The sequence below is a fragment of the Oncorhynchus tshawytscha genome, linkage group LG33, assembly GCF_018296145.1.
Source record: "Oncorhynchus tshawytscha isolate Ot180627B linkage group LG33, Otsh_v2.0, whole genome shotgun sequence".
Lineage (NCBI taxonomy): Eukaryota > Metazoa > Chordata > Actinopteri > Salmoniformes > Salmonidae > Oncorhynchus > Oncorhynchus tshawytscha.
Window position 1 is genome coordinate 9,884,520 of NC_056461.1, and position 8,853 is coordinate 9,893,372.

General features: G+C 43.8%; 1 protein-coding gene across 4 annotated transcripts in view; it reads right to left on the reverse strand.

Annotated features, from left to right (window-relative positions):
* Positions 1-8,853, reverse strand: part of LOC112230876 (disabled homolog 2-interacting protein) — a 321,602-nt gene that overhangs the window by 84,460 nt on the left and 228,289 nt on the right. Inside the window, exon 1 of one of the 4 annotated variants that reach the window (XM_042311573.1) lies at positions 375-1,126. The exons of the other annotated variants lie outside the window; for them this stretch is intronic. The gene's annotated coding sequence lies outside the window, so the exon portion shown is untranslated. Of the gene's footprint in view, positions 1-374; positions 1,127-8,853 lie in introns of those variants that run through there. 4 annotated transcript variants of the gene reach the window in all.

Consider the following 8,853-nt stretch of genomic DNA (forward strand, 5'->3'; position numbering starts at 1 on the left):
ATGTTGAATACAATTGTGCACTACACTACACTGTTTTTACAGTGACACCTAATCCTATAACAGAGATAGGATATTTTAATGTCCTCAATTCCTCATTTAATTATGTTCCTAGATGTTTTATTTGTCAAATAATTTAATATCTTGTCATGCCCATAAAGCTCATTGAAATGAATACATTTGAGAGAGAGGACAGAGCACCGCAAAATAACAGGACGAACGCTGCAACAAACCCCGGCATCTCAATAAAACCCCTTCTCCTTCACTGTCCCTAATTTGTTTCCATACGCACTCGTACAAACACACCATTGAAAGCCTGAACGCACACAACGCAGTGTGAGTGACGTGTGATAAGCAGCAGAACACAGGACACTCACCAGGCATGGTCAGAATTCCCCGGAACAATCGAACAACGCTTGGCAGATGGACGGAGAGAGAGAGAGAGGAAGAGCCGGAGCTTGTGCCGGAGCAAATTAAAAGAGGGAGGACCGGAGGAGTGTCGAGCAGAGCTTTCTCAAAGCACTCCCTTTCCCACAGCAGAGTACTTGCTCCTTCTCTCTGTTTTTCTTGTGGCTCTCTTCCTCCTTCTCCCTTTCTCTCCCTCTCTTTCTTGCTGCTGCCTACTCTGAGGTGAGGGGCGGAGAATCAGTGCTACAATGCTCTCACTCGCTCTTCCTTCTCTCTCTCTGGTTTTCCTTTTTTCTTCTTCTCCCTTCTCTCTCTCTCTATTGGTACAGAGGCTGTCCTATTTCCTGTGCCCTCTCTGAAGTGGGACACAGCCTCTCCTCTCTCAATCTCTGCATGTTTGAGACTTCGTGTAAGCGTGCCCGTACACAATGCTCAGAGCAGGGGATCTTGCAGCCTTTTCTCTCTCTCTCTCTTGCTCCCTTGCTCTCACTCACAGCGGGATTGACTGTAACCCCCCCTTCTCCTTCTCTCTGCATGCAGTGGGAGGGGTGTGTATGAGTGTGTGTATGTGGTGCAGCCTGGATCTGCCCCACTGTGCCGCCATTGTGTGTGTGTGTGTGTGTACTCTTTGTCCTGTAGGCCCCATCTGAGGAAAGACACCTCCCAGGAAGCCACTGCTGCCACTGCCTATAGGCAAGGACTTTGGCCAGTATTATGCCTTGCAAAAGTATTCATCCCCCTTCGTGTTTTTCCTATTTTGTTGCATTACAACCTGTAATTTAAATGGAGTTTTATTTAGATTTCATGAAATGGACATACACAAAATATTCCAAGTTGGTGAAGTGAAATGAAAAATTTACTTTTTCCAAAAATTAAAAAAAATTAAAAACTGAAAAGTGCTGTATTCACCCCCTTTGCTATGAAGCCCCTAAATAACATCTGGTGCAACCAACCAATTACCTTCACAAGTCACATCATTGGTTAAATAAAGTCCACCTGTGTGCAATCTAAGTGTCACATGATCTCAGAATATATACACCAGTCTGCAACACCACCAGGCAAGCGGCACCATGAAGACCAAGGAGCTCTCCAAACAGGTCAGGGACAAAGTTGTGGAGAAGTACAGATCAGGGTTGGGTTATAAAAAAATAACAGAAACTTCCCATGGAACACCATTAAATCCATTATAAAAAAATAGAAAGAATATTGCACCACAACAAACCTACCAAGAGAGGGCCGCCCACAAAAACTCACGGACCGTGCAAGGAGGGCAATAATCAGAGAGGCAACAAAGAGACCAAAGATAACCCTGAAGGAGCTGCAAATCTCCACAGCGGAGATTGGAGTACCTGCCCATAGGACCACTTCGATCTGTACACTCCACAGAGCTGGGCTTCACGGAAGAGTGGCCAGAAAAAAGCCATTGCTTAAAGAAAGAAAATAAGCAAACACGTTAGGCATTAGCCAAAAGGCATGTGGGAGACTCCCCAAACATATAGAAGAAGGTACTCTGGTCAGATGAGACTAAAATTGAGCTTTTTGGCCATCAAGGAAAATGCTATGTCTGGCACAAACTCAACACCTCTCATCACCCAAGAACACCATCCCAACAGTGAAGCATGGTGGTGGCAGCAGCATCATGCTTTGGGGATGTTTTTCATCTGCAGGTACTGGGAAACTGGTCAGAATTGGAATGATGGGTGGCGCTAAATAAAGGGAAATTCTTGAGGGAAACCTGTTTCACTCTTCCAGAGATTTGAGACAGGGACGGAGGTTCACCTTCCTGCAGGACAATGATCCCAAGCATACTGCTAAAGAAACACACAAGTGGTTTACGGGGAAACATTTAAATGTCCTGGAATGGCCTAGTCAAAGCCCAGACTTCAATCCAATTGTGAATCTGTGGTATGACTTAAAGATTGCTGGACACCAGCAAAACCCATCCAACTTGAAGGAGCTGGAGCAGTTTTGCCTTGAAGAATGGGCAAAATTCCCAGTGGCTAAATGTGCCAAGTGTATTTGTCAAGTTCAGTTTATTTGTCTTATTTCTTGTTTGTTTCATAAAAAATATTTAGCATCTTCAAAGTGGTAGGCATGTTGTGTAAGTCAAATGATACAAACCCCCCAAAATCTATTTTAATTCCAGGTTGTAAGGCAATAAATTAGGAAAAATGCCGGGTGGAGGGTGGAGGCAGAGAGTAAGGGCAAGTGTTGGAAATAGGGCTGGGGCTAGCTCTGTGGATGACCTTATACAGTAGCCTCCTACAAAAGGTGAAACCAATTGCTTAATATCTTCAATTAAACACTGAAATACTTTCACATTATATCCTCCATCAAATCACTTGTAAAATGTTGCTACTGCGAAATGTTCACTATATACCTGCTGCCTCCCAGATAAAAGAGCAGCGTTGTCTGTAGTCTAAAAGCTATGAATGCCTTTGGCTGCTGTGCTGCAGCGGTGTAAAGCCAGACAGCCAGCCGGTGCAGCTGCTATTCACACCCAACAAAGCCATAAAACACTCTCCTCTTTATCTCTTTCACCCTTCTCTCTCTCTCTCTCTCTCTCTCGCTCTCTCTCTCTCTCTCTCTAAACTAATCTAGTCTCTACAGTCTATCTACAGAGCAGTCGGTCTGTGTCAGGCAGGAGTCAGGCTCAAGGCTCTGGCTCCATAGGGTTAAAAAAAAAAGCCACATCCAAACGGATAGCCCCTTCGATGAGTGAGGAAATGAATCAATTAAGGAGAAATTGCAGAAGGTTTGAGCGGAAGAGGAGAAAGTTGCAGGTCTATTATGATATTCTGAGACAGCAACTTGGCATACACAACAAGGCAATTCGAAATTCCGGACGGACAAATTTTTCTAACTTGGTCACGAATAATCGGAATAATTCAAGAGTGCTCTTTTCGACCATTGATGTCCTGATAAATCTTACCCCGGCAAACCTATGGGAACTTTACTCCACATCTAAATGTGATGAGTTTGCGGCACATTTCAGAGATAGGATTTATCATTACACATTTTTTTATTTCACCTTTATTTAACCAGGGAGGCCATTTGAGAACAGGTTCTCATTTACAACTGCGACCTGGCCAAGATAAAGCAAAGCAGTGTGACAAATATAACAAATATTAGGCTCAGTATGAGTCAAGCAAACTATTGTTAATCACTCCATGTTCACAGGCACTTTTCCCACGGCACTAAAAACTGCTATGGTAAAACCCCTTCTGAAAAAAAGTTATTTCGATTCTTCAGCTCTTAGCAATTTTCGGCCAATTGGCAGTAAAATTCTGGAGAAATCTTTTTTTAAACAGCTAAAATTTCAATCTGGTTTTCGTGCCCACCACAGCACAGAGACAGCCTTACTTATAAAGTGGCAAATTGTCTTAGAGCCAAAACACAGATGCCAAACAGCTCTCTGTCCTTGTACTCTTGAATGTAACTGCTGCATTCAACACTGTTGACCATGACGTCCTTCTAGACCAACGTTTCTCAAACTCGATCCTCGGGACTCCAAGGGGTGCACTTATGGGTTTTTGCCCTAACACAGCTGATTCAAATCAAAGTTTGATGATTAGTTGATTATTTGAATCAGCTGTGTAGTGCTAGGGCAAGTTTAGGAAACACTGTTTTAGACACACTGGTTGTGGGTTGGCCTCTCGTGTCCAGTTCTAAATTGGTTTAAGACCTATTTAACTGTTCGAGAGTTTTTTGTCACCCTTGGTGAACATAACTCAGAGAAAATAGATATCACATGTGGCGTTCCACTCGGTTCAAATCTGGGTATATTTTACCCCTTGATGGCATTATCAGAAAGCACAGAATTGATTTTCAGTGCTGCGCAGATGATACACAAATGAATATTTCTGTGTCACAAGCGGACTTTAGCTCGACAGATAAATTATTAGACTGTATTGGTGATTTAAATACTTGGATGAATCACTACTTCCTCCAGCTGAATCAAGACAAGACTGAGGTACTTATTATTGAAGCCAAAGCACAGAGAGAGAATCTGGTCACACATTGATTTATTAGGATCTCCATTAGCCAACGCCAGGTAAAAAATACCAGGTAAAAAACCTAGGCGTCAGTTTAGATTCCAAACTCAATTTCGAATCACACAATAGGAATGTGACCAAAATAGCTTTTTACCACCTGAGGAACATTCTCCCTCAGGCTGATACAGAGAGACTCAACCATGCTTTTATTACAAGCAGGCTTGACTACTGTAATGCTCTCCTGTCTGGTCTACCCAAGAAAGCCATTAGTCAACTGCAAAACATACAGAATGCTGCAGCACGAGTAGTGACCAAGACCAGACAGAGAGCACACATTACACAGATTTAAAGTCTCTTCACTCTCTGCTTGTTTTAGAATACATTTTAAGATGATTCTATTGGTTTTTATATCAATCCACAATTGTGCACCCCAATACATGTCAGACATGCTTTTTAGTTACGGTGCACTTGGAAAGTATTCAGACCCCTTGACTTTTTCAACATTTTGCTAACGTACAGACTTATTCTAAAATTGATTAAACTGACCATTTACTTAAAGTGTTCAGACCTTTAACTCAGTACTTTGCTGAAGAACCTTTGGCAGAGATTACAGCCTCGAGCCTTCTTGGGTATGACGCTACAAGCTTGGCACACCTCCCATTCTTCTCTGCAGATCCTCTCAAGCTCTGTCAGGTTGGATGTGGAGCATCGCTGCACAGCTATTTTCAGGTCTCTCCAGAGATGTTCAATCAGATTCAAGTCTGGGCTCTGGCAGGGCCTTTCAAGGATATTCAGAAACTTGTCTCGAAGCCACCCCTGCGTTCTCTTGGCTCTGTGCTTAGGGTCGTTGCCCTGTTGGAAGGTGAACCTTCACCCTAGTGTGAGGTCCTGAGTGCTCTGGAGCAGGTTTTCATCAAGGATCTCTCTGTACTTTGCTCCATTCATCTTTCCCTCAATCCTGACTAGTCTCCCAGTCCCTGCTGCTGAAAAACATCTCCACTGCATGATGCTGACACCACCATTCTTCACCGTAGAGATGGTGCCAGGTTTCCTCCATACGTGACACTTGGCATTCAGGCTAAAGAGTTCAATCTTGATTTAATCAGACCAGAGAATCTTGTTTTTCATGATCTGAGATGTGCCTTTTACTGAGGAGTGGCTACCATCTGGCCACTCTACTGTAAGGGCCTGATTGGTAGAGTACTGCAGAGATGGTTGTCCTTCTGGAAAGTTCTCCCATCTCCACAGAGAAACTCTGGAGCTCTGTCAGAGTGACCATTGGGTTCTTGGGTTCTTGGTCACCTTCTTGACCAAGGCTCTCCTCCTTCACCCTGATTGCTCGGTTTGGCCGGGCGGCCAGCTCTAGGAAGACTTTTGGTTGTTCCAAACTTCTTCTATTTAAGAATGATGGAGGCCACTGTGTTCTTGGGGACCTTAAATGCTGCAGAAATATTTTGGTACACTTCCCCAGACCTGTGCCAGGGCACAATCCTGTCTCAATTCCTTCGACCTCATGGCTTGGTTTTTGCTCTGACATGCACTGTCAACTGTGGGACCTTATATAGACAGGTGTGTGCCTTTCCAAATCATGTCCAATCACTTGAATTTACCACAGGTGGACTCCAATCAAGTTGTAGAAACATCTCAAGGATGATCAATAGAAACAGGATGCACCTGAGCTCAATTTCGAGTCTCATAGCAAAGGGTCTGAATACTTATGTAAATAAGGTATTTCTGTTTTTTTTGTAATACATTTGCACAATAAAAAAAAAGGTTTTCGCTTCGTCATTATAGGGTATTGTGTGTAGATTGATGAGGACACATATTTATTGAATCCATTTTAGAATAAGGCAGTAACATAACAAAATGTGGAAAAATGGAGGTGGTCTGAATACTCCCGAATGCACTGTATGTGCCCATTTAGGTCCCTCATCTCCTCTGGAACTATCTCAAAGCCTAGTACGAAGAGGCATGGAGAGGCAGCCTTTAGTTATTATGCCGTCAGCCTCTGGAAAACACTGCCAGAGAATCTGAAAGGGGGAGGGGTGGAGGTGAAACTGTGGACATATTTAGAAGGGATCTTATAACACAACTTTTTGCTCTGCTTTTCCTTGGGGTGCATTATAGGCTTTTCTGTTTTATGGTTATTCTTTTTGTTTTTTTCCCTCTGATGTTTGTTACGGAGTAAATATTTCTGTTTTCATTTTGTTATGTATGTTTTTTCCTGTGATGCGCATAGAGTTGCATCCTTGTCTGAAATGTGCTACATAAATAAAGCTTGATTTGATAGAACAGAGAGGAGGATGGTTAGCAGTGAAAATAAGATGGAGACAGTGATATGGAGTGAGCCAAAGTTTGCATAGGGCCTTTCATATAAGGCTTTCTCTTAAGAAGAAGAGAGAGGTGAAAGAGCTCTGATAGCATAGCTACACTATACGTATATGCAATAGTATGTAGACACCCCTTCAAATTAGTAGATTCGGCTATTTCAGCCACGCCCGTTGCTGACAGGTGTATAAAATCGAGCACACCGCCATGCAATCTCCATAGACAAACGTTGGCAGTAGAACGGCCTTACTGAATAGCTCAGAGACTTTCAACGTGGCACCATTGTAGGATGCCACCTTTTCAACAAGTCAGTTCGTCAAATTTCTACCCTGCAAGAGTGACCCCGGTCAACTGTAAGTGTAAACATCTAGGAGCAACAACAGCTCAGCCGGGAAGTGGTAGGCCACACAAGCTCAGAATGGGACAGTCAAGTGCTGAAGTGTGCGGCATGTAAAAATGATCTGTCTTCGGTTGCAACACTCAATACCGAGTTCCAAACTGCCTCTGGCAGCTCAATAATTGTTCGTTGGGAGCTTTATGAAATTGGTTTCCATGGCCGTGCAGCCACACACAATCCTAAGATTACCATGAGCAATGCCAAGCGTCGGCTGCAGTGGTGTAAAGCCGCCCGCCATTGGACTCTGGAGCAGTGGAAACACGTTCTCTACACTACACTACCTGCCCCAATGTATAGTTTCAACTGTAAGGTTTGGTGGAGGAGGGATAATGGTCTGGGGCTGTTTTTCATGGTTAGGACTAGGCCCCTTAGTTCCAATGAAGGGAAACCTTAACGCTACAGCATACAATGACATTCTAGATGATTCTGTGCTTCTAAATTTGTGGCAACAGTTTGGGGAAGGCCCTTTTGTGTTTCAGCATGACAATGTCCCCGTGCACAAAGTGAGATTCATACATAAATGGTTTGTCGAGATCGGTGTGGAAGAACTTGACTGACCTGCACAGAGGCCTGACCTCAACCCCACCGAACACCTTTGGGATGAATTGGAACGCCGACTGCGAGTCAGACCTAATCGCCCAACATCAGTGCCCGACCTCACTAATGCTTGTGTGTCTGAATGGAAGCAAGTCCCCGCAGCAATGCTCCAACATCTAGTGGAAAGCCTTCCCAGAAGAGCGGAGGCTGTTATAGCAGCAAAGGGGGGGGGGGCGGGACACACACACCATATTAATGGCCATGATTTTGGAATGAGATGTTGGATGAGCAGGTGTCTCAGATACTTTTGATCATGTAGTGTATCGTACACAAACACACAGATACAGACAGTAGCTACTGTCGTTCAGTGGTAGAGCTGGGAGAGAGAAGTACAATACTGTAAAATGAAACTACTATATCGTAAGACAGTAAATGCTACTGCAATTGCAGTCTTCTAAACTTCCAGTGACCACAGGGTGAAACGGATCAAAAGGACCTGGCTAAACACTCAGCCACCTTGTTTAAGTCTGTAACTGGGTCACACTGCATCAGTGGAGCTGCACTGTGCTCTCCCTCTCACTCCCTCTGTTCCTGCTCTTTACATCTCTGTTTTGGAACTGACACATGATAGTGTGTGTGCGTTCGCATGTGTGCGTGCGTGCGTTCGTGCCTGCATGTGTGTGTGCTTTGAGAGAAAGAGAGAGCTTGATAGAGAGAGTTGGAGAAACCATCCGTAGACGAAAACTATTAAAAAAAAAAAAGAAAAAAAAAAAAGAATCCCAGAATGTTCTACCTCAATATCCTCAAGCGCTTTTAAGCTCATTATCAATAACAGGAAGCTCTGCTCAGTGGTTCAATCTTCTCTTCTTCTCCCAGTGTATATAAGGCTCTCTGTGGTAAGACACTGGACACGGTCTGGGAGAGGGGCAGCGGACGGAGAGATGGACAGGATGGAGAAAGCGGGAGAGAAGCCAGAGGGATGCAGAGAGATGGGAATAGAGAGCGGGGGTCGAGGGCTGGGGGGAACTTAAGTGAGAGTTATAGAGGGACAAAGAGGTAGATATATATATATATATATATATATATACAGAGAGAGAGGGCGAGAGAGAGGTATAGCGGGACAGAAAGAAATATATATATATATATATAGAGAGAGAGGTATGGAGGGACAGAAAGAGATATATTTATATA